We start from the raw sequence: 26,340 nt of genomic DNA, 5'->3' as shown, positions 1-26,340 counted from the left end.
TGATGTCAGAGCAAGACATGTTCAGTCAGCCCCCTGTGCTCTGCGTACTGACACAGTGGCTCAGGACCACAGTCATCCTCTTTGTGGGACCCAGAAGAAGATGAAACTGGAGATGAATTGTGCATGCACCCTCCAAACAGAGGCTACCCAGTATGGCAAATGCTGCTTCAAGGTCAAAGAACATTTATTCTGAGCTCCACTCCCCATGATGAAATATTATTTTCCTTCAGCCCAGTTCACTCAGTCAGCCTTAAGCAGGGGATTTGGGGATTAGACCTAAATGAGTTATTTACATGAAGGGATAACATGTGGGTCAAGTTCAACAAGAACTGTTAGAATAAGCAATGCAAGACTGCCACAAGTTTGAATAAAACCCAATATTACTATATTTCTGGGAAGAAAATAAACACTACCCAAGAAATGAAGTGTTCAGAAATCAGAGATGTGTTTGACCTGAGCAGTACATACCATGGTGTTGTTGCTCAGGTCAGCATTCCCACCAAACAACCAGACAGAACAATGCCACTGCTGAATGCAGTCACCACGCTGTTAACCCAGCCATGAAATGCTGGGAACCAAAAGAGTAATGTTTTAACACACTGGATTAGCTTTGTTCCCACCCAACTTTCCTTTCTCCCCTTTCACTTTATTATTTAAAGATCTATTACCAAAGGTTTGTACAGCAATTTAATCGTACAAGGCCTGATCCTGGGAGGTGCTGGATACCTTCAGCTAGCACTTACCACACATCACTGCAGGAATGTTATGTCTTTGGCTGCATTTTCAGCCTAGCTGTTTCCCATGTCTTTCCCACATACAGTGGTGCTGCATGATCTATTTAAAGAGCACCTTCGCTGAACCCTATACTCCTGATGGAGTTGCTAAAGGAACTGATTTAGTAATGAAAATGTTTTAGAGAGTTAATTAAGCATGTTTGTTTGTTTAAACCCAGAGAATACTTCCATGGACTTCAAGGAGCATTCAAGTGATTACTTTTATTAATTAAACTAGATATTTACAAAAATGAGACCTTTTCTTCATTCCCTGTATAAGCTTTATGCATTCTGGGGCAGTGGCTAGTACAAGGGCTGCACAAAGATGAGAGTAAGCCTGTGACATTCACTATGTCACACTGCCTCTACAGACTAAAATAAACTTCAGTGACGCCTTAAAAACACATCATCATCTCATACTAATATGGCATTTCAGAGGGGGTTTACAAAATTCTTTACAAAAAAGATGGACTAAATAAATACAAGCAAGGACAATCAAGTCCATGTTTGAAATAATTTGTCAGCTGTGAGAAGGACCGTGAAAGCTCTTGAACAGCTTTGTGAGTTACAGATTCTCCAAGGATGAAGGCAACAGATCAGCCCACTAAATCTATTAACGTCAATAAATAATACACTTTAAACATTCTGATTCTATTTTAACAAATAGTAGTCTGATTCCCCAAGCTGCAAGATTTCAATTATAAAGCTGCCAAATTTCATTAGTTTTCTATTCCTTGACAAGTTTACAGAGGAGTTGCCAGCTATTCAGTATGAACTGTCAATTTTGGTTGTACAAAAACAGGAAAGCCAGATCTTTTCAGAGATTTCTGGGAAGAGAGATCCTGATAAAACACCATTGTCACAGTGGGAATTTTCCCTGAAAGAACTGATAGCCCTGTTCAGCTACAGAGATTACAGAGACAGAAAAGCAAGAATCATAGAATGGCCTTGGTTGGAAGGGACCACAAGAATCATCAAGTTCCAACCTCCCTGCCACAGGCACAGTTGTCAGCTGCTAGATTGAGCACTAGATCAGATTACCCAGGGCCCCATCTAACCTGACCTTAAACATATCCGGGGACAGGGCATCCGCAGCCTCTCTGGGCAACCTGTTCCAGCATCTCACCACTCCCCTCTAACACCTAATCTAAATCTCCCTTTCTTTAGTTTGAAACCATTCCCTCTTGTCCTGTCACTATCTACCCATGTAAAAAGTTGACTTCCCTTGTGTTTATAAACCCCCCTTACATATTAGAAGGCTTCAATGAGGGCTCCCTCAGCCTTTTTCCAGGATAAGCAAGACAGGTTCCTTCAGCCTGCCTTCATAGGAGAGGTACTACAGCCCCTTGATCATCCCTGCAACCTTTCTCTAGGCCCTCTCCAAGAGCTCCACATCTTTCCTGTGTTGAGAGCCCCAGACCTGGATACAGTAGTCCAGATGGAGCCTCACAAGGGCAGAATAGAGGGGGCGGTTACCTCCCTCACCTTGCTGGCCACCCCTCTTCTGATGGAAACCAGGATACCATTAGCGTTGCTGGCAGCAAACGCCCACTGCTGGCTCATGTTAAGTTTTTTATTAACCAGGACCCCTAAGTCCTTCTCAGCAGGGCTACTCTCAGTGAGTTCTTCTTCCAGTTCGTCTACATGTTTGTGATTACCTCAACTCAAGGTAATCTTGCACTTTGCTTTTTTGAACCTCATTAGTTTCACAAGGACCCACCTTTTGAGTTTATAAAGGTCTCTCTGCATGGCAACCCTTCCTTCTGCTGTATCAACCACACCCCTTAGCTTGGTGTCATCAGCAAACTTGCTGAAGATTAACTCAATCCCACCATCTATGTCACTGATAAAGATATTAAAGAGTATCAAACCCCAGACAAATCCCTGGTGGACACTGTTTGCCCTCAGAAGATTTCAGCAGCCCAGGAGCTGTGCTATGGGCTCTAGAAGCTATTGTTGCCTTAAAGACCTTTCCTGACTTCAGAGAAAAATGAATAAAAATACTCTCTTCAAGCTTCTTAATGAAGTATTCAGCATCCTTAAGAAAGAAATTAAGCACAGTCAATCACATTTGCTTAAAAGTTGGTCAAAGGATGATCATTCAAACTGAAGCTACAGCATTTATCAGACTGGAGCTAGTCCTTACATTTGCCCTTAGGCAAGCCACCAAAAAATTTTATACCTGAAAGCATTCCACTGACTTTGGGAATCCCTGTCTGTACTTAAGGATATCATACAAGGGAAAGATTTCCAGTCTCACAAAGAGCTGTAAAATTATTAACTTAACATGTGTGCTAAACAGTATGAACATGAACAGTTATATAAACTCTTAGTTTATTTGCGTATCACCTCCTGAGAATGTGAAGATGTAAAACTAATAATTAAAATCTGTATTGGCAGATCAATAGCATAATACCGCATTCTTGCCTCAGGTGCTTGGAGATGTCAAGCTAGCATTTTAATTAAAATTAATTTATTGTGCTTTCATGGTCTGACTGAAATAGCAAATGTCTATTTGGGTAGAACAGCAGAGTTTAATCAGTAACTAATTATAATGTCCGAAACTTGTAAAAAAAAATAAAAGAGTTCATGGAACAAATCTTCCAAATGAGTTTCTAAAGTGGACATTAATTTTCCTGGCTACAGTTAAGAAAACAAAATTTAACATTTACCAAAGTTGCTGACAAAACACAGCTTAGCACAGAATCAGATTTTCCATGAATATTTGTGATAAGTGATTGATGGCTTATATTATTACCATATGCAGTAGTTAAATATTTAAAAAAACAAACCTTATAAAGAAATAACATCAAAGATAATATTTAATTTCCAGTGGGAAGAATTTAAGATTTTTTAGATGAAAGTAGTCTGCACACGGAGTGGGTAGATCATGTAAATATGATTTAGATGTTCATAACAAAGTGGATGTAAAGAGCCTTTAAAAATTATGTGAAATAATTAGAACTGTTTGAAACTAAAGTAATAATTGGGTTTAAAAATTGTATGATACCTAAAAATAATAGCAATTTGTGTTAAGCACAGGAAGGAAATGCTTTGATGCACTTTGCAGATGCAGACAAGAAAAAAAACAGAAGTCTTTAAAAAGTGCCTAATTTCCCTAAATAATAATCTATCTGGATTTAGATTTCATGCAAACTACTTTCATTTCAAAAGCAATAGGAAAAGTAGATTTACAAGGAGCCTTTGCTCTCTACATAACTGATAATCACAGTTGAACTCTACATTACAGTATCTTAATTTCAATTGGAGTGTGGGAAAAAAAAAAAAAAGATTTTCTCTTGAGATAATTCTGTCTTGGTTGTTCACAAACATTTTACACTTCCATCAAGAGGAAATCTCCAGATTTAAATCAGACATAATCCTCCTAGGTATCTTCCTAAGGGCAGTGGCTGCTAGACCGTGTAGAGGAAATGGACCTGGGGTTACTGATTGATGCCGCACTGAACATGAGCCAGCAGTGTGCCCAGGTAGCCAGGAGGGCCAATGGCATCCTGGCTTGCATCAGAAACAGTGTTGCCAGCAGGAACAGGGAAGTAATTGTCCCCCTGCACTCAGCACTGGTGAGGCCGCAGCTGAGTAAGGTGTCCAGTTTGGGGCCCTTCACTGTAAGAAAGACATCGAGGCCCTGGAGCGTGTCCAGGGGAGGGCAACAAAGCTGGTGAGGGGTCTGGAGCACAGGCCTTATGAGCAGCATCTGAAGGAGCTGGGAGTGTTCAGTCTGGAGAAGAGGAGGCTCAGGGGAGACCTCATTGCTCTCTATAACTACCTGAAGGGAGGTTGTAGTGAGCTGGGGGACGGCCTCTAATCTCCTGTAACTAGTGATAGGACCAGAGGGAATGGCTTCAAGCTGCACCAGGGAAGGTTCAGGCTGGATGTTAGGAAGTACTACTTCTCTGAAAGGGTGGTCAGGCGCTGGAATGGGCTGCTCAGGAAGTTGGTAGAGTCACCGACCTGGAGGTGTTCGAGGAACATTTGGACATTGTGCTGAGGGACATGGTTTAGTGAGAACTATTGGTGATGGGTGGATGTTTGGACTGGGTGATCCTGTGGGTCTTTTCCAACCTTGGTGATTCTGTGATTCTATGATTCTATGGTTTCATCCAGTCCTTCATTTAGAAACAATGTCATGTAATATTTATTATCACTAGAGGAGAAGCTGGACTGATAAATTTCTTTTAGAATACATTCATCTATCCTCAAGAAAAAGGTTCAAAATATGTTCAGACTATGACCAGTTGTTGCAATTCATCAGAACTCTATGGAAAGAGAAATGTCAGATCTTCTTTTAATGGTTGTACATCAACAGTATTGCAGGCTCTGTTCCAAGGACAACAAGGCAGCATTTTAGAGTAGCATGTAGCTAAGTGCACAGCAACAAGTGTTCGTCTTCTCTACTTACTCTGTCCAGGAATGCTTTCATCTAAATAACTTAGTCCAGTAACTTTATTCTTTTCAATATGCTATTAAGAACACAGAGAACTATAAATTTTATAACCATTGCTGAATTTGCCTTTCTTTTTAGAGGTTATGAGGAAGATATGGAGAAAAATAACAAACACTTTTTTCAAAGTCTTTTACCCTGGGAAATGTGTTTTTCTCACAAGACATATTCCATAGGGTTCCTTTTATTCTCCCTCAGTGACACCTGAGTTTATACAGATGAGCCAATCCTATGCAAGGTGGAACCTTGTTTTGAGTTGGACAGACTCCTATGTACACAGTCATGCCCTGGAATCAAAAACTTATTTAGAAAAAAGATATCTTTATCTTTCTTTGAAGCCTAAAGTGACGGGAGCACTGACGCTGGTAAGGAGAGTGGAGCTGGAAGACAGCTGTTGGACTGACTAAACTGAATCAGTGAAACCAGTCTATGAAGTCTGGCAGCCCAGTGCCATTTCTTCCAGTGACAACAAAGATGCAGCAGCCCTGCTGTCTACTAGAAAGAGAATGCAAAGTAGGGAGGTGCAAAACATTTTTTTTTAAATATCTTTGTACTTGGGCTGGCAGATTGCTGTCTAGGCCAAGGTTGTGACATTTGCATAGATGAATCTGAGAAATATGAAGTGAATTACTTTTATATCCTTTACACTCACCTGGAAATTGATTTATTTGGTTTAGGTGTTCTGCATTGACCTCAAAGTAAAGTTTCCTAATACATATATTGGAAAACGAACTGCCTAATCCCTCAGTGAGTGAAGCCAATTCAAACTTTGCCTGAGCAAAGACAAAACCATGTGCTCTCCTGGAGATTTTATCTGAGTTGATTTCATGGCCTGATCCAAAGTCCATTGCAGCCACTGGAAGCAGCACCACTCCATTGCTCCAGGCTTCGGTTTGCTCTGCACCCTTGGTCTTTTTGTCATCTAACACTTCCTTTGCTAGTTTGCTGAAGACAAAAGGAGGACAGGGGAAAAATGATCATCACCATTTTCCTAGAAACAAGAAGGTTCCTCATTAAGAAGGAGTAAGAACTTCACAAAATTTCACAAAGAAAGGGCTTACCATAGGTGCTGTGAATTGCTGTCTGAAGGCCAAGGAGAGCTGTTTCTACTGTTCAAATCAAAATGCTTCCAACACTCATTCTGTCTTAGTTAATAGTTGTTTTTGTTTTTTTTTCCTCAGCCCTCAGGTTCTATTTTGCTTCCACTTCCCCCCCTCATCCCACTGTGGTGAGAAGTGAGCACAACTTTGTGGTGCTGAGCTGCTTTTAAATAGCACTTTTGGATTGTATGGTGTGGTTGATAAATTACAATTTATTATCTAGAGTCCATATGCAACCAGTGTGCAAGTGCACACACAACACCAGTAATACGATCATTGATACAAGAGGAATAAAACCTGAGATTAATTATTTGTAAAATTTCTTATGATTATGATGTTGAAGTATGTATTTCATGCAACCGCTCATAAACCTCTGTAGTAATGACATATAAATGACAAATCTTGCCCCTAGTAATAACTTACCTGTAGATTCAATTGAGATGTTCTCTGTAGGCAATAACATCGCCTGGAACTTCTGTGCTGGCAGAAATCTTGCACCGGGGTCATAGAAAATTGGCTTGCCAGAGGTTAAGACCATTCCTGATGTCAAAATTAAACTCTGATCCAGAAAAATTCTCACTGATTTCAAATAGGTGTATCGTAGGGCTGTTCCTGGATCAGAATGGAAGGTAAGCAAGAATTTTTGAATTTCCTTTTCTTTTCTTATGTATTAACAAAGAATCTTATTAAAAGACTATACAATATTAATTGCATTGTACTTTTTTTTTTTTTTTTTTTTTTTACAAAGTATACAGTGCTCTACACAAGTATACTGTGTGCCAGGTATTTCAAATATTCATCAGAAGGAACAGAATAACATGCAGGTGAAAAATTCAAAAGGAAGAGATTGGGATTTACAGGCTTTAAAGTAAAGTAATAAATATAATGTTCATTTACAACTACTTATAACTGAGGCTACTCAGAACCTATTTTTCCTGGAAGAGATCCAGGCACTGCTAAGGACTCAAAGCTATTTTGAATCCAATTTGCACATTTCAGATCTCACCTTTTCTTTGGACAGACCAAAAAAATTCATACTCATTTGCAAAAGTGGGAAGAGCCTACTTTACAGAACATATCCCTAAAACTTTTTCCAGCCTTAGCACCCCCAAAACCTTTCAGGATAATTATTTTGTCATGAATTATTTAACACATTAGCCAAAAGTTTTCACTGAGAACATCTCCCCCATATCCATGTATCTGAAGTGCATTTCAGAGAGTCATAGAATTGTTTAAGTTGGAAAAGACTTCTGAGACAGTATAGTCCAACCTTCAACCCATTCCCATCATGCCCACTAAGCGATGCCCCTTCATGCCACATCTACCTTTTCTTGGAAACCTCCAGGAGCAGTAGGAGTTGCTGCCATAACCACACTTTTGTCTGTACTTCTGTGTTAAATGGTGTTTCAATTCCAAATCTTTAGAATTTGGAGATAAACTCAGATAAACATTATGTCAGGACCCTTCACTTAAACTCCAGTGAACTCCAGTGAAAAGCATATTTGACACCATATGGTGAATGTTCTCAATTCTAGTAAACCAAACCAAGTCTTTTTGAGGAAACTGCTTTGCAACCTCAGAACATTAGATTAATTACCGCTGCTTTTCAGAGGAAATACTGTGTAGAAGTGAAAACTTACATGACAATGTATAGAAGTGTTTGAAACAAAAACTACTTCAATCTAGCTGGTTTTAGATGTATTTTTTCTGTTTGTTTTTTTTTACAAAACAGAATTTCACTAAAATGGTCCTTTTACTTAACTACACTGAAAATTGATTTGAAAAAGTAAATCAGCCTCTCCCCAATGGTTTCTTGCTATAAACAGCAGGGTAGAAGGAGGCAATGTGTCAAGGCTGTTGAAAGGTATGCTGGTTATTAAAAAACCTGATGAGTTTTAAATCATTGCCACAATGGATGTGCTTTAGAAGATGCTGTACGTTATTTTGATTTCCTGCATTTCCTATTTCAAACCACTCTACTCTCACATTCTTAGTGAACAGGCCGTGCACGAAGCCTGCTCAAACTGATCTTTTTCTTTGCAAACTATATTACCCTACTTCAAAACCTCAGGAAGGTAATTTCAAAACTTTTCAGATGTTCAGGAACCCAGACTAATCTGCTGAAATCTACTGACCTCACATATGGAAAATAACCAAATAGGAACTAATGTGTATATCCTCTTTGAACTTCCTCTTACAAATTTCAGACTTAAGAAAAAGTTGAAAAGGAAAAGCCTTCTTTCCTATAAACATTAAGCTTTACAATACCATTTGCTTTCCATTCTCAAATTAAACCAGAGCACACGTTTTGTTATGTTTTTAAGTTGTCTGCAATAATAACACCTTCCCCCTTTATAAGAAGTACAAGGCAAAGTGTACCCAGGACCATAATGTTTGGGTCTGTTTTAAACCACTTAGGAAGTCTGCAGAAACTGAACTCCCACAACTGCTTTTCACTGAGAAGGGAATAGGCTCCCAAAAGGACACAAGCACTCTTTGTTTTGCGTTGTTTAAGATGCAGAACAAAGGAAACTCTTTGACAACAAACAAACCTTAACAGTCCTTAGAAACAACTAGGGTGAAGTAATCTTTCCTTGACAGAAGAAAGAAACAAACCTCATTGCATTCCTCAGGCTTCCTATGTTTTTTTCCCAGGCACTACCTGACATGATCCCAAAGTCACAGGGAAGTCCATCCTAGAGCATGATGAGAGCATTCAGTCCTTGTGTGTTCTATTCTATCTCCTAAGAAGTGTTGTGAGCATTGCATACTCAATTCCGAAGTCCAGCTTTCCGAATGGCAGTGTCCTGATAAAACTCAGCAGACAGTTTTTCTTGCCTAATGCAGAGCTTTCTCCTGTTCAGTGTGATATCTTTTGCTGAATACATCCATTTCCAAACAGACTCCTTTTTTCCTGAAAGGTCAAGCTTTCATTTGCTGTTTTTGTTCCATTCACTGAGTGACCACATGAGTGTCCTGATGTTTCTCAGCATCATACATCTATTGTTTTGTGAGAGGTTTTTGTTATTCTTTTGTCTCTGCAGTTGGCACTACAGTGCTGAAATGAGTGGGAGTTTTGCCACTAAATCAGAAACAGATCCTCAAAACAAGGTAAGCTCTATCATTGCTCAGTTGAGTCTCTATTCTAAGCAGACAGCACACTTGCTTTCATATTAATTTACTTTGCTTATAACAATATTCTGTGTGAATAGAATAGTGAAATGCACAGAATTGAACTTGTGTAGGGTTTTCAAAATCAGCACTGCTTTTTCTTCTAAATACTTAACTTAAAATATGGAAGCTTAGAAAACTCTTCTTCCATCTCCAGAATAATATTTCAGGCAGATGAAGAAATCTGCCACTCACCTTTGAGATACATTTGAACCGATACCTTTCAAGAGGATAAAAACCCATGAGCTCAGCCACTGTAATACAAAATTCATCACTGCATCACTTTTTCTTTCTCTATCTTTCAGTCGACACTGCACTTAAAAAAGTGTTCTTTATGAATAGATGTAAGCAAGGTGAGCCACTGTCACAGAAAGCACTGGAGCATGGACACTTCTCACATCATGTACAAGAAGCCAGAACAGATGTGCAGGATTCCTCAGGTGCCTAAAATTGCTGTCATGGCTCTGCACTCACCAAAAAATTGCTGGCATTGTTCTTGACCTCCTTGCTTCCCCTGCAAACCACAGACTACCTTTCAGCAGATGTTTCAGGAAGCAAATTGATGTTTTCTCCAGTATCTGAAGATGGGAAGTCTCAACTCTTCTAGAGACTCAAGGCTTCAAGGCCTGGTTTGCAGCCAGCCCTCACACAGGAACCTTTTGCCTTTCCTAATGAAACATAAATGAATATTCATCCAAGTGTCTCTTTTGCAAGCTCTGTGACACTGATGGAATCATGAGATAACTCCACCAGAAGAAAGGATCTGTGTACCCTTGCCATGAGAGCTGCATTGGTGCAGAGTGCAAAGCAATGGCCTGGGTTTACAGAGCTGTTAGACACTAGAATCTGCCAGTTCTGTTTCCTGCTCCATCAGAATACCATGAGGATGCTCCATAAAAATCACAAACTGTGACAGAGGCAGCAATGATCGACAGATGAGACATTTCTTTTCCAAAAAATTTGCTGGCATGATGCCATGAAAAAGAAATTCTTTCTGCAAGAGATGTCCCAGGAGAGGCTGCATCAAATGACACTAGAATGCAGACACTTTTCTGAGGATGAACGGCTAGCATCCGAAAATCCTTATATATGTCACTTCCAGACATGCACTCTCTCTTTTGCAATGTCCACAGGTTATCTAAGGCCATAAGTAAGGCCATTCTATAGTTGAGTTTTATCCTTGCCTCTTTGGCCAGGGATAAGCAATAGATGGATAGCCCACAGTGCTCAGAAAGCCATGCAGTTGTACACAGATATATCATTTTTTTCAAAGCAGTTGCTATTTTCTTTCCAGCCTCCACTATTCCATATTAATTTTAGGATCATCTGATCACAAAAACATTCCCTGCACTTTATGCATGAGACAATGACCTCATTCTGCTGTCTGGTTATCATCTAGCTGGTAGGTTTGTCTGATCTCATGTAATCATTTGCACTGTTTCCTACTGAAGGCTTGATAATGAGAAGCCTCAAACCATGTTTTCTATTTTGCAAGAGAATGTGAACCTTAGGGGTACAAGAAATGTAATAATGCTTATGCTGATTTACTTAGACAAAAATCAGTTTAAAACCATACAAAAATCAGGAAGTTTACAAGTTTTGTCTGATGGGAAGTTCTGCTGTCCCCAGCCAGAGCCAAGGAGTCCTAGAGAAACCTGCATGTTCTGAAATATGGCAGTGTACTGCTCAGCATGAGTTCAGCATAATGCAACAGCCAATCCCATCCAGCATGCCAGGACTCCTCAAAGTCACAGTTTCTCGCTTCTTCTATTCATATAGTCATAAAAGAAGATTTTAAACATTAAAATATAAATTCTGTGAACTAACTTGTCAAGAAAAGTTGGTCCTTTGGGTATCTTCTACCACCTAGTCCTCTATACAGTAATGGATGGTGAGAATTTGGGGCTCAAACTTGCTCCTTCCCTTGCAATAAGGACAGGGTAGTGGTGGGTTCCCAGGATGCAGCATCCCACTGGTCTCATTCTGCTTTTTCTGATCCTCCCTATGGTATTTACCCCAGGACTGCTGGTATGGGGTTTTAATGCTGATGTTCCGCTCTTATCAAAGAAAGTAGCTGTAGTTAAACCCTACACTACACCGGATCCTTTCTGCTGCTTGTCAGGTCTAAAGATCATCAGGTGTCTGTTAGTCTGAAATTGTTTTCCACTGATGTGTTTGTCTCAAACTTTTTGCAATTACAACCCTGCTGCCTTTCAATAAAACCTCATTTGATACTGACAGCTCCTCCTTAAAGTGACAGCAGGGAGTGGGAGCACACTAACCCTGACACTCTGATGTAATGGCATTATTTACTTCTGAACAGTGACTGGTAATAGCTGTCTAATACATGTACTGTCAGCTTCTTATTTGAAGTCTGATTAGGTACAACAGTCCAGACTTTGCTTCTCTCCATTTCAGTCAATTTTTGCAAACCTTACTTTAGAGGATGAGAATAGCTCTGTATCCTTAAGGGAGGAATCTTCCTGACTCTTTCTGATAATGGGAGTGTTAACAACCAGCATGAATCTCTTCTAGTAAGATGTTTTGCATCACTGGATGAAAAACAAATCTTCCTCTTGGGGATTCAGTATTGACATGATTTGAACAGGGGGAAGGAAGTGAAAATAGAGCCCTCACCATCTCTTTGATGCTGACTGAGAATGAATAATTTTTGCTCCTACCAGGAGATTCAAACAAGAGTTTGACTGTGCCACATCAGTCTTGGTTGTGCAGTGTCATAGATCATGGTCCCCAATCACACCTAGGCACAGACAGAGCCAGTGCTGTACTGTTGTTGTAGTAATCTTTCATTAACGTTTGCCAGCTGCATTTGCTATTCTATTTCTCTTTCTTCTACACTTCCCTAACCCCCAAAACAGTGCTAAAACAAACAGCTTATTTAAACTCATTTCTTGCTAGTAAGGAAGAAATCACGTGTTTTTAAGTGCCTGGATCTGGCTATTTAGTTTTTCCAGGATCCTAGAGAAGTGTGGTTATGTTTTACAGGTCTTGCTAAGACTAGCCAGTCCCTGGCAATAAGATTAAACAAATAAAGTCACTCTATGAAGATGAAGAAATGAATTTTCAGTTTAGAGTTCCAGCCAACTGTGGATACAGAGATCTTTCTCAGCATCTCTTGAAACATGAATTTAGACTCATCAGTACCTAGACTGAGGGAAGAAGTGAACTGTGACTGAATGTACTTGATATCTGAGGGCTGACGCAAATAAATAATTAAGCATTACTATTTCTACCTGCAGTCTGCAAATTTTACTGTATAACTACAGAGATAAACAAACATCACTGTTGATTCCTTACAACCGCTTAGAAACAGACTCAGAAGCATAGTCCTGCATTCACTCTTTTTCTGAGAAGTGTCCTGTATTTCCCTGACCTTCATACTAGCCAGTGCTAGCCTTCATAGGAGGCATAAGGCATCCACACTTTCAAATGAAAGGGGGTTTTATGCTTGATGAAAAAACACTCTGACCAGTGGTGGTACTGTGGAATCTGCCCACATGGATCTTCACACGGGAGCTTGGGATAAGCACTTTTTTTTTTCACATTTTGTAGTCTGGTGACACGGCAGTGACTGCCACATGACTTTGTTCATCTTCAGTTTGCAGTCATTGTCCTTATCTCAGGACCACAGAAAGCAAGTAACACCTCAGGGCATCACTGAGACTATAGGAGGAACAACCAATCTTTAATATACAGAGCCCCTTGGAGCTGCAAGATGCCTGACCTCCACTGGCTCATTTGGTTGTGGGTAAGCACGTTTCAATTCCAGCGCTATCAGACTTGGACTTTTGACAAGCATTTGCTTTCAGTATGAAAGCAAGATCCTGTTGATTTTAGCAGTTTTCCAGCATTGTTTGTATTGGCACTGTGAAGAAGTTCTACCAATAGTGGTGATCTGATACCATCTCTGAATCATCCCTCGTTATCAGAGAGCACTGCGGTCAGGGACTAACTATCATGCAAAGGAAGATGCTTCATCTCCCTGCCTCCATCCCAGCTCTTGGAATAATTTTCATGCCAAAAGTAACAAGGAGATGCTTAGACTGAAATGCATCAGCATCTGGTTATAGCATTATGTTTTTCAACTGACTGTCTTTTAACATGCAAATGAACACCTTGCTAAATGATGATAGCAGGAGTAATATCATATCTGGGTCAGATGAAAATTATACTTCTTGCATTTATACAGCAATGTGTAAAAAATGCAAATGAATTAAATGCTCTTTGGATCAGAGTGAGACACTGAAACAGATGGTTCTTTGAGCAACCTGGTTTAGAAGGAGGTGTCCCTGCCTATAGCAAGAGGTTGGAACTAGGTGATGTTAAAGATCCCTTCCAATCCAAATCATTCATGATTCTATGATCTTGCTAATGAAGACTGATTTCTGATTATGTTCATGCTTATCCAGCTCTATGCTTCTGCTGTGGTTTTATTCACATGAGACTAGAAAAATACAGAGCTCTCGAACAAGAAATGCAGTTTCTTTCTAGAGGAGACCCAGGAACACAAAGCACTGGCCCTAACCTAACAGGAAATGGGAAGAAAATTCATACTAAAAATTTCAGGCCTTCTGGGACAGGCACCACATGAAGACAGTGGGATAGATGAGACTTCTCCTTTCATCAGCTAAGCCTCTGCTGTTAATAAACATAAACGCAACAGCAAGAATCATCTGTACCCCATGTTGAACTCTTATGACTGACTGCCAACAAAGAAATGTTGCAATTCACTTGCTGACAGATTTTTTCACGTACAGTAATATTCCCTTCGGCAATTTTTGCTTTAAGAGGACTGATGCTGACACTGTATTGCTAAATAAAGCAGGGCCCGAGAGTGAGCTTGCATGCTGGGCTTCCTCTTGCCCAGGCCAACTATCAACTCATATGAATAAAACTACACCTAATGCAGCTCCCTCCCCTCAACACAGTCCCCCAGTATCTTCCTAGAGGACTCAGATGCCCTCATGCTCTGCATACAATGAGCACTTACAGTCTCATACCATGAGAATATCATACACCAGCATCTGTCGTACTGCTGCCATCTGTCACACATCAATAGAATGTTATGAAACACTGGTGACAAGACTCAGCCTCTACTGCCAAACCACCAACATCCACCTCTGATGTCATGCACCAACAAAACAAAATAGGAGGCATTAGTTTTGGAGCAGACCTTGTACATTCAACAGCTACAATTCAGCACCATACAACATACATTTTCTATGATTTTCAAGATTTAGACTAGGAGCTGAAAATACAACTAAATCTAATACAGTTTGGGACCAAAAATGTAGGGGTTGTACGTTCTGCTTTTTTTAAGCATCAAACTTGATAATTTGCTTAGCTTTGGCTAGGAACAAGTCACTTTTCTCTATAGAGATTTGCAAACATTTTCACTTGACATCAAATGTATTTTTGCAACATGCCATGGCATTACCTGTGTGCCAGCCTACTTGAGCTTTCAGTATTCTATTAAACCCTGAGGATGAATGGCTAGCAATCCTACTTTCTAACATAAAGGAGTTTTGCTCATCTGCTCTCTCGGTATGACACAAGGTGAACAAAAATTGCCTTATGTGTGAAAGAGGAAACAAAAAAAGATTTCGGCTGATCAGAGGCAGACTCACTCCCAAGCCTGTTCTTTGAGCTCAAGTGATTTCTAATTATAAAATTTCTTCAAAGATAAATAGTGTCCTGTATGCAACTGAGTACGTAGCACAGCCCGCAATGGTCATTGTGAAAACACAGAACAGATCTTGAATTCAGCTGGGATTTGGGGTGAATGATTGTGAGATGGAATGAAAGAAAGAATCAATAAGTGGCCTGAAAGGCAAAAGGAAGATGTGCACTCCAGAGCTGAGGAGCCTGTGGATGAAGAAGAGATGTTTCATTATAGAGTCATCACCTTGAACTACATCCGAGGATTTCCTGCCTCCTAAGTAAAACTGACTTCCTGCTTGTAGGTGAGAAGTGTTAGAGAAAATAGACAAATACATTATTAAACAACCACATTTCCTTCCTCTTTCCCCTTTCTGATATTCCTGGACATTAAGTGCTATTTTTGTTCCTTGTTGCTGAGCCAACAGGTAACAAAATCGGGATCCAAAAAGTATGAAGGCAGTTCCTCCCATTTAAGCTCATTTATATGTCACTCAAAAACTTCACCAAAAAGATTCTGTTAGACAACACAGTGGCAAAGCAATCATTTTTTTTTCTTCTGGGGAGTTAAATCTAGCTTGACATTGGTTTGTTTAGGCTTCAGATAGTGCTACTAGCATGGGGATTCATTAGACTCCTCTACAGTTTAGTATTAATAAATAGCAGAAATCTTTAAAATACTACTTTTTTTTAATTCATGGGTTTAAAAATGTCTTTATTCTTCTGATTCAGGCTCAGAGCATAAACTACAAAGGGGAAAATTCTGGTTTACCCAGCCTCCATGTAATTCGAGCAATGACACAGGACAACAGTGTAAATCAAGACAGAATTTTGTTAGAAGGGAAATCAGGAGTGTATTAAAATAAAGTCCATACAAATAATATATTTCAGATATCTATAATTTTTTTTTATAAGAAATTTCCTTGGTACTTTATGATTTAAGGTGACAAGATGAATTGTCAACCCCCAGAGAATGGACTTCCTCAACATCTTTCCTGAAGCACAGCGCTAGAAACTCGCTGGATCAATGACTGCCCCACATGCAACTTTTTTTTTTATTTTTAAAGCAGTTTGCAAAAGAAGGAGAGCTAGCAAGCCTTAATACTTATTTTCATCTCATCTACAGCCTCAGTGGGCTGATGGGGAAACAATCTGTGTTCACTGCAGCCACACTTCAGGGATCCCCACACTTCCTTTGGATTTCACCCATTTCCCTCCCACCTCCTTCTTGGAAATGAAGACACCTTGTAAATTCCTTGGAAAATATGGGGGAACGTTGTTGTGAAGCTTGTTGGTCACAATCCAGTTTCTTCATTAGAGGGAAGCTAGAAAAATGCCTTGGGTATAGTCAGGTCTGACTTTAGAGACTGAGCTTATCATGCTCACATGAAAAAACTCCCACTGAGCATGTAATGACCACAGAAACCAGGCCATTAGTCTGGAAGAGACAAGCTAACATTTTACCTCATTATTTCTGAGAATAAAAGGCTATATAGATTTTGGCAAACAGAGACAGATATTTTTTAGTGTCTCTTTAAATCTTGCTTAATATAAAAATGACACTTGAAAGTACTTTTTATTGCAGTTGGCATTCTCCCTAAGGTCATAACAAGTTGCTTCCCTAGTAAAATGTCTTTTTTTCCTAACCACAAGGATATAATTCAGACTCTCAGATTTATAAAACAAAACAAAATAAAATTTTAAAAAAAGTTTAAGTGTTAAAGCAGTCTTCTGGGAATAAGTAGTAGGATTTCCCATCGAAGAGAAAGCAGTCACTTCAGTGTGCTGCACTGGCAGGACACCAAGGCTTGTAGTACTTCCTACAGACAGCTTTCAGACACAACCCTCAAAAGAAAAACTCACCTTTTCACCCACTGAGATCATCTATGATAACAGAAACTACAAACAAAAGGACAAGAAGTCAAAGGAAGTTTCTCTGCTAAGACATGAGGTGGAACTTCATTTGCTGGGAAAGGACAAAACCAAAAAGGCAGCATAGAAGCTCGCTTCTGTGCAGAGCCTCACACCTGCATTTGCACCACAGGATGCATTTGACTCCAGAATTGATTCCCATTGTGCTTTCCATGAACATCGTTCAGAAGGAAGAGGCTCTTTGTTTTGAATAAGGAGACCAGAATCTGTCCCTGTTCAAAACAGATTAGGCCCCAGGATTTATCTGTAAGCAGAAAAACACTTTAGCATCTAGCCGGTTGCAATCTTGCAGCCTGTGTAGACCATTTCCTACACAGGGCTCTCATTCTGGGATCAAAATGAAATGTTTAGTATCAGTCTGTTTTTGCAATTGTTTGCAGTTGTTCCTCTCTCTAGGTTCTCCTCTGGCTTTTGCATTTCTTGTGTAAACTTGTAGCTAAACAGTGCCAGTGATTAGCAAAATGATTAACAATCTACAGACTGGTGTGGTGGCACCTACACTCAAACTGTATGTGCTATACCTTTTGTTCAGCTCAGTTATTTGAAGATATGTTTTCTGCCCAGAAATTTATATACTTTGAACTGCCACATATACTCTGAGGGAACACTTTCCTACTGTATACATGCATTCTTAAAAGCAATGTGGCCCACGTAACAAAGGTAATTAGGAATTGAAGCCAACTTTGTTTTGGGCGCCTGGCCAACACCAGCACCACTGAAAACCCAGCAGGTATTTATCTACAACCTGCAGCTCCTAAATGTCTTTGCAATCTGTCAATATTTGTGCCAAAGAGAATATTTTCCTGAAATACTGCAAAAACACTGGTTTGGTCATAAAGGTAACATACAGGTTGGATTCTATACACACTGGGAATCTATAGGAGCTTGGGCAGCACAAAGCTACCCCCATTGCCTGGCCCAAGAGATAAGGAACAGGTTCCAAAGGTTTCACCTAAAAGCATGAGGGCAGGCATGGGCAGCCAGACTGGATGCCCACAACTGCTCCACAGCTCCACAGCTGTACTCATTGCACCTGTGAAATCCAGGAATCCTGTTCCAAGGAAAATCCAGATTTCATGCAAGCAAATTTTCTAAGACATTGAAGATGTGCCTCAGGCACACAGGATCAACCCTGTGGTATGTTGGCCTTTCCAAATCCCTTGCAGGCTTTTTCTGGGACAGTGAACGCAGTCTTGGCTGATGACTGGCATCATGCAAACTAAAAGCCTGTCCAGCTCATGATAAGATAAATAGCCACATAAAAGGGATCAGAAGAGCTGCAAATATCACAGCCTCACGTGAAGAGTACGAGGAGAGAAGGGCTCCTAGCATACTTTCTGTTTCTTTGCAAAGTCTACATAGATGATCCCTAGCCTTTATATGAGATTAGTCCTTTCCCAGCAGCTTTAGAACAAAATTACAAACTCCAGATTGTTTCAAACCATCAGTGAACCTGTCCCTTCCACTGCTGTCACAGTAAGAAAATGCTTAACCACCTACAAAGCACAAGCTGGAAACACAGTCTCTCACTAACATTTTTGATACCATGCCCGCTTGGAGTCGGGAGAATGCTGTATAATTCTCCAGACGAAGAAGAAACCACAATCATTTGACTTAGAATGTTTCCTTCTTCCTGTAGCTCTTGTGTACATTTCTTAGCTCATATCCCTGAAAAGTTTTTTTGTTTTTATTTTTAATACCTACATTCCCCTTTACCTACCTACCCTCCTCATCACGTAATGGCTTTCCTTTCCTAACTTCCCCTCTTCAGGATGGTGCCAAAAATGCACTCCCCGCATAATTCATAAAGGCTTTTATTTTCATTTTAGGTTTTTAAAATCTTCTATGGCTGTACATTCCAGTAATATACATTCTTTACACTCCTTCATTATTTATACTGAGTCCCAGTCATTACAAAACATCCCTTTCATTCCCTGCCATACGTTCATGTACTTCTGATTTCTGTGGAAAAAAAATCAGTGAGCACTTCAGAGCAGTTGCTCTTGATGATCAGATTGCTCCTGTTCTCTTCCAAAATCACACTGCAATTTTATCTTCTGGTCTTTTACTGCTAGGTCTCTGCTTTGCTATAGTATTTTTTATGTGCCATGGTCCAGGAGGACATTTCATATGGAGGCTCATCTTCTGAAGATCATCTCTGAAGTCAGCAGTCTTGATTCAGATCCCATGTGGTTCCCTTTTGCCCCAGGATGCTACAGTCTGACTGTCAATGCTGAAAACTTTTATTCCTGATGACTGAAATATTACCCACACTTCACTTTTAATTTACAGTAAATCCTGGTAAGAAATTTCCAAAACAATTTATAATGAGGCTTTAAATGGTTTATTACAAGCACAGAGAATGTCACAGTCTTAACATCTTACTGTCCGCTGAAAGAAAAATAAAGCCGATAAAGTCTCCTCTAAAACCAGCAAGTTGAACTCTACTGTTTGCATTGGTCGATGAAATGTTGCACATACACATGCATATATATATATATACACTTCTACAGATTTCGATACTGATGATTTCTTCAGCGTAACCCCTGCCTTCCTAACTCAGCCAGTTGCTCACTTTGGGGTGGGGAGGACATGGGTGCGTGGAGCAGCGGAGTAGTGCATGACTGCTTGTTCATTCATGGCTCCAAAAAGATTTGCAGATGAGTAGTGTGCAGTTTTACACAGACTGACCGTTCACCACGTACCATGGAGCACAATTTTCTTGTACTTGTACCATAGAACATGCACCAGATATTGCCCTGACAGCAGGAAAGAGCTCACAGGACGCAGCTCCAGCGATGTGGAGGGCACTTGGCTGATGATGCCTCAGGGTTTTGTAGTTCCAGGGGCAGGTTTCCAGCAGGAGAGGTGCAGAGCCAAACCTCCTGGCATGGAACACTCTGACGAGGGTTGGGTAGGAAGGGAGGTTCTCCCCAGGATCTCTGGGCAAGACGTGCAGTCTGTCCTCTGGCACCAAGGGAAAGACAGAGACATCCCATCTCCCACTCTGACGTTCATGGTTTAATTTCAGTGCTTGTGTGTTCCAGGTGATTGCTACTCCCTCAGTGTTTGTAGGCTAAAAAAAAAAAAAAAAATAACCTCGAGAAATACTAAGTTAATTATTGTGGTTGTTCAACATGCCTCAGAAGGGAACCACAGTCCCATCTTTCTAGCTCTTCTGGCTGCAAGTCTATTCCCTCAGCTGCTTTGAATTTTCAGATGGTCTTAGCTAATTATGAAGATATAAAATGATGCAAGGAGTGTAAACTCTTTTCAGAGAGAAATGAACTGAAATGCTTGTTTTGTAAAAGTAAGAAACAAACAGTTTCAGGCATTTGCTTTAGACTGAATAAATAAATGAGGTACAGTGCATCAAAACTTAAAAGATTTGAAATATGTCTTTATAAGGTGTAAGCAGGAGATTGTAAACCAACTTCCCTTGCTAAAATTCCCGGATAGGAATTTTATGTGGCTTGTTATTAAATGTTCAGTCTGAATAAGACGAAGGAAGAACTGAGTCCTCACAGGTTCTAAATGTGGCCCGTAAAATAGTAGAACAGTTTATTTCTCATGCAACCTGATGTGGTCCAAGTGTACCAAAAAAGAAAGAAAAGTCAGAACAGAAGCATGTAGGACAACATTACAAACCACACTTCAATTAATTCCAGTAATATACAGTATATTATACACACGAAAAATGCCATGGTCTCCTTGTAATCATCTGTGTAGGATTTTCTTGCAATTATCTGAATAGGTTCTTAAGGAAAAAGTCCAGTTGTCTTTCTGTGTAGTAAAGGAACCAATAACTATTTAACTGTTTAGAATTGAACCCCAGTAAGCTAAACAGCCTGCCTTTCCCTATCATTACTGCTGGCTCAAATGCAATTCTTTTGTATTCCTGTATCTGAGCCTGGTCTGGAAGATTTAAAATAAAATAATGCAAAATGTTCTTCCTTTATGTTCTTGTATTCTGATTTTTTTTCATTAGCTTGGATGGCCACTTGTCAGTAGAAAACAGTAGGAATAATAGTATGGTTTGTTGGGAGCACATTGTTTATAAAAAATTTTGAATTAGAAACACATCTAGGGATTTGGATGGATGTAATTACAAATTATAATGCGTGTTAATATATTACCCCAAAGGGCATCCTTATCATTTGTACCAAGAATGGTTTTGTCCTCTACCACACAAGTTAAGACAGGGTTTTAAATCCTGGCATTACACTCATTGGCTCTGCAACACATAGAATAAGAAAGCCAGTGGTACCAGAGGGCTGTGGTGTCCCATCCCGGAGGTGCTCAAGGTGGTGGGGGCAACCAGCCCATGGCAGGGGTTGGGGCTGGGGGGGCTTTGAGGTCCTGTCTATCCCAAGCCATTCTGTGACTGTATTATGTTTTTTTACTTCTTTTTCCTTCCTTGGAGAAAATAAGTCGATGTCCCAGGTTTAGGTACAGCTTTCGCTTTCACCATAGTTTGCAAAGAAGAGGACAAATAAGGCCCCCCTTCTATTATTTGTACACTCTTTAAATGACCTCCCATGTGTAATTTATAATAGTCATGAAAATTACCCTGACATTTTCCTATTCAGTTATTAAATCCCAGGAGACTATTACAGCTTCTAGCCATTCACACAGAAAGTCACACCAGTTCTCACACATTCCAAGCGGAGCCAAAAATGCTGGCAACCCATCAAATACAGAGCAAGCCTATGAGCATATTTCCTCCAAAATGTGTTTTCCTTACATTAAGATGGTGTGAAGATTTCTAATTCTTGCGGAGAAACAAAAACAGTCTGTAAAAATTCAGCAACTTGGTAATATTTCAGCATTGTGATCAAAGTCACAATGAAAATGAAGAAAGGAAGCAAAGGAACAACAGCACCTGCTGACTGAGGTCTCCAGTGGCCATGCGGTCAGAAGGAATAAAATCCTTCATTTTCAAAGCAGACCACAGCAAAATTAAACAGAATTATTGTATACAGTCTGACATCAGCAATAGAACTGTAAGAAGGCAATAGACAAAATGCTTGCATTTCAGTGAAATACAGGGAAATGCAAAGCAAATGTAAAAATGCCATCATCCTGATGAGAAGAAGAGTGACAAACACAGGAGGTGTCAGAAAGTAAGAGCTACACAACTTTCACAGGGATAGGATATATATCCGGAAATTAGTTTTGAATTTTCCAATCAAGACACCAAGGAAGGTGACAAAGATTTGTTCCAAACATCACAGATAACTCAAGGCTTTGTTAAAAGTTTGCAAGAAACTTTGTTTTTTATTAAAATTTTTTTTCTTTTCTCCTTTTCCTTCTCGACAGTACCAGTATAAGTAAGTAGGAGAGAGGGATAGAAAACAGAAGATATGTTGTCTATTTCCAAGTAAGGCAATTTATAATGTTTGTCAATCATGCTGGCAAAACAGTCAAGAATATAACCTGATAAATTAAAAATTATCGTCTTTCCTTTAAGTGTGGCCTTTCTGTATCTTTGCTGGTGGTCTGCGTTAGGACACTGTGAAGAGTGTGTGCCGTGAGTATCTCTGTACTTTGTATTTATTCCTGGCCTTTCATTTTACTACCTATCAGGGACCGGTTTTCTTAGGGTCTTGCAGCACCAGGACATGGGTGTCCTGATGGACAACGGGTTGGCCACAAGTCATCAGTGTGCCCTTGTGTCCAACAAGGCAGTGGTATCCTGGGTTGTGTTAAAAAGAATATGGACAGCAGGTTGAGGGAGGTGATCCTTCTCTTCTACTGTGCCCAGTACTCCAAAACTGACTCCCCAGATCAAGAAAGATGGGTAACTTCTGGAAAGAGAACACCTGAATGCCACAAAGATGACGAGGAACCTGGAGCACCTGCCTTTTCAGGAAAGGCTGAGAGACCTGGGACTGTTCAGCCTGGAGAAGAGAAGAAGGGATCTTACCAGTTCTTATAAATATCTGGTGGGTTGGAGTCAAGAGAATGTGGCCAGGCTCTCTTTGGTGGTGACCTGTGACAGGACAAAGAGCAATAGGCACAAACTGGAACACAGGAAGTTGCATCTGAATATGAGAAAAATCCTTACCCTAAGCCCTGGAACAGACTGCCCAGATAGGCTGTGGAGTCCCCTTCTCTGGAGATATTCAAAATTTACCTGGACATTTTCCTGTGCAATCCGCTATAGTGAGTAGGGCAACTGAACTAGACAATCTCCAGAGATGCCTTCCAATCTCTACTATTCTGTGATTCTGTGATCCTGTCCGGCACACAAAAACCTCTTAAAATCACTAAAGTGCCTCAAAATGTCTTCATAAACCAACACAAGAATAGAGTACTGTGTTCCCAACATTATGGATGGAAAAACCTCCCAGAACAAAGTCCCAGACCTTATCACAATTGCTTCCTGACAGGAAGCAAGGCCAAACAGAGCCCAAGGCCAATCAAAACCTGCTAAGAAACCTTGTCTCTTGTTGCTCTAGGTATCAAAATAGGAAGTAAACAACTTCGAAACAGTGCTGAGAATGGCTTGAAGGAAGTACAGTTTCCTCTCTGTGCACTTGCTAAGTTCACTTATCTTTCATGCTCTCAGCATCCCCCCTTTAGTCACTGCAGTCAGCAAATGCTGCAGAAGCCTTGCAGACATGACCTAGAAAAATAACATTTTTACTGAAATCTACTGCTAGTTCATGCCTCTGAGAAACTTTGCAGTGCTCTGCCTGAGAAAAAGCACATGGGAGAGCGCTGCTTTAGTGGGAACAATATATCACATCCTTCAGACCTTCCCTACCTGAGGCCCAAGATCTGCACAAAAAGTACACCTAAACTATTAAGTGTTCTTGCATCTTAGCTAAAGTTGCAGTGTGTCTGATTTTCACTCTATTTATACATGTATGGTTGTAATGGCTAAAGCAATTTGAAGTACATTATAGGCATCACTAATGGGAAAACATACTTCTTCAGCTTTCTCTGGATTTTCATTGGATCCCACAACCACAGGGGTGTCTTTGAGCCACAGTATGTGGGCCATATGTTAAAGATTATGCTTTAATACATAAAGATATTTCTCTGGACACACAGATGAATGGTGCCTGATCTCTTAACTGGAGATATGATGATCTTACAGTCAAAGGTGAGGGCTTTGATGAAAGACTGGAAAGCAGTAGACCTATTTATCGAAGAGCTCTAAGGGCTATACAAGTCACCAAGACCTTGACACTACTCGCAGGGTTAAATCAGAGTTGACACCACAGTGGATTTGGATTGAAGTGACCCAAGTTATTACTGGTACATTATGTTTTGTTGGTTGGTTGGTTTGGATAGTGTTTGGGGGTCTTTTTTATATCTTACGACTACAGAACTTTTCTGCATCAGATGTATTATTCTTTCTCCCCAGAAGAAATTTGTCAACTTATTTGATCCATCAAGCTACATGAAACCTATGTAAACCATCCATTTTATACTACTAAAACACTTTCCATTCTTTTTTCTCTCCTGCTTTCTGTGATACATTCAGTACAACTTTAAATTGACACAGGGATGTCGCAGTTTGATTGACACTCCTGTATTTTAGTGAAATAAATAGATAGTAATGAAATACATGTAGAATTTTGTTCCAGGATTACGAATCTTGGAGTAACATTCAGAGATCTTAGCAAGGGACACTGAATGTAACAACAAAGTGGACAGTTAATATACATTAATATTATGATGAAAAAGAAAAGATATGAACAGCCGTGGCTAGAAAATCTAACTCTTTTATTATATTTCTCTCAAGCAGATGGCAGACTTAGTTCATGTACTTTATGGAAACACGGAAATTATGGTAGTAGAAGGAGCAAGTGTATGGTTTTTAAATAAGCGTCTTGACAATGTTCACTCAGAGAAGTAGGTCAGCTGCAGAGCTGCTAAGAGCTCTCATTGAATATACCTGATGGACAGAGGGATTCCCAAACCTGGAAAAGCCATAGGGTACTTTAAGGGAAGGAGGGAAAGAAAGCAGTCGGCTTCAATCCAGTTACTAAAAAATACAAGGGCAAATAAACAACTGTCTCCAAGACAAGTAAGCAATAAATTACAGTCAACACGAATTGCTAGGAACAAATAGCATGAAACAACTCCAGTTTTCTTTATGAGAATAACAGGCATTGTGGGTGGAGATAAGCCACAAATGTCATTTATGTTGATTTATGCAGAGCTGCGACAAAACCCTTACTAGGCTTTCTCAGAAGTTAAACAAAGACAAATTTTCTAGATAAATCAATGAAACGAGTGCTAAACTGGTAGAAACCAGAGCAAGTATGTCTCGGTTTTTCACTGCAAGAAGAGTGGAGCAGGATTTCCAGCATATCTGACCTAAGAAGGGACTAATTTGTTTATTAATTATTTGGTTAGCAGGATATAAATCACCATTGCTAATTAGATGGCCCTGCCTGGGAGAAACCCTAAGGAGCAGTCATAGGTAAGAGCAGAAAAGAGAAGGGGGTTGGTTAGTCCAGAGAAAAGGAAGTGTAGCTGAAATGTGATATTTGTCTTCAAATACATGAAAAGTAAATGCAAAGAAAGAGGGCAGAGCCTGTTCCATAAGCTTGTCTGCCCTCTACAACATGGACTAATCTAAATTTCATCAAGGAAGAAGCCAGCAATGTCCTGGTGTGGACAGGTTTAGAGGAGTACCGGTGGTCAATTGATTCTCTTTGGAGGTCAGAGCTAAAATAAAATTCATCTCCCTCCTACTACAGCTTTTCTTCTGATTTTAATTACAATGGTGTATTTCTGTGAGCTTATAAAAGGAAGGTAAAACCTAAGGTGAAAGTGTGAACATCCATAGATGTGTTGCTTGGACAGGTAGCATCTGGAGGTTGATACTAAATGAACAGCGAACACCTTTTAAGTAATTCATTTCAAATTGCAATTCAAGATCAGTTTTTCACAGTGAATCATGCAAGTATTGGATTGACTAATGCAATACAAAATCTGTTTTGTTTTGTTTTGTTTTTTTAAAAGGGGAAATTTCTGGATTGCAAGTTGGCTCAGAGTTTACATGTAAGTAGTTTTATGAAGTTTCACAAAGGCATTTTCACACTCCATCACTTCTTGCTTTTGTCAAGCAGGAGAACATTTAATGTTTAAAATGAAAATCAAGACTCTGAAAAACTGAGCTGAAGATACAAAACCTTTTTCTTGTTTGTCATTTCATTTTCTTCAAGATCTCATGGCTTTAGTCCTTCACATGTATTAAATA

General features: G+C 39.8%; 2 long non-coding RNA genes across 2 annotated transcripts in view; one reads left to right on the top strand and one right to left on the bottom strand.

The window, feature by feature from the left end:
• Positions 1-5,215: 5,215 nt before the first annotated feature.
• LOC121108605 overlaps positions 5,216-26,340 on the bottom strand; it is a 50,318-nt gene continuing 29,193 nt past the window's right edge. The window contains exons 3-4 of the long non-coding RNA XR_005843244.2: positions 6,759-6,947; positions 5,216-6,180 (exon numbers count right to left, since the gene is read on the bottom strand). This is a non-coding gene — a long non-coding RNA (uncharacterized LOC121108605). The remainder of the gene's footprint in view (positions 6,181-6,758; positions 6,948-26,340) is intronic.
• LOC121108606 lies at positions 9,034-12,759 on the top strand. The gene is made up of 2 exons (XR_005843245.2): positions 9,034-9,446; positions 9,812-12,759. It is a non-coding gene; the product is annotated as an uncharacterized LOC121108606 (long non-coding RNA).

Source organism: Gallus gallus, chromosome Z (genome assembly GCF_016699485.2).
Source record: "Gallus gallus isolate bGalGal1 chromosome Z, bGalGal1.mat.broiler.GRCg7b, whole genome shotgun sequence".
Lineage (NCBI taxonomy): Eukaryota > Metazoa > Chordata > Aves > Galliformes > Phasianidae > Gallus > Gallus gallus.
This window is presented reverse-complemented; position numbering and strand designations above follow the sequence as displayed.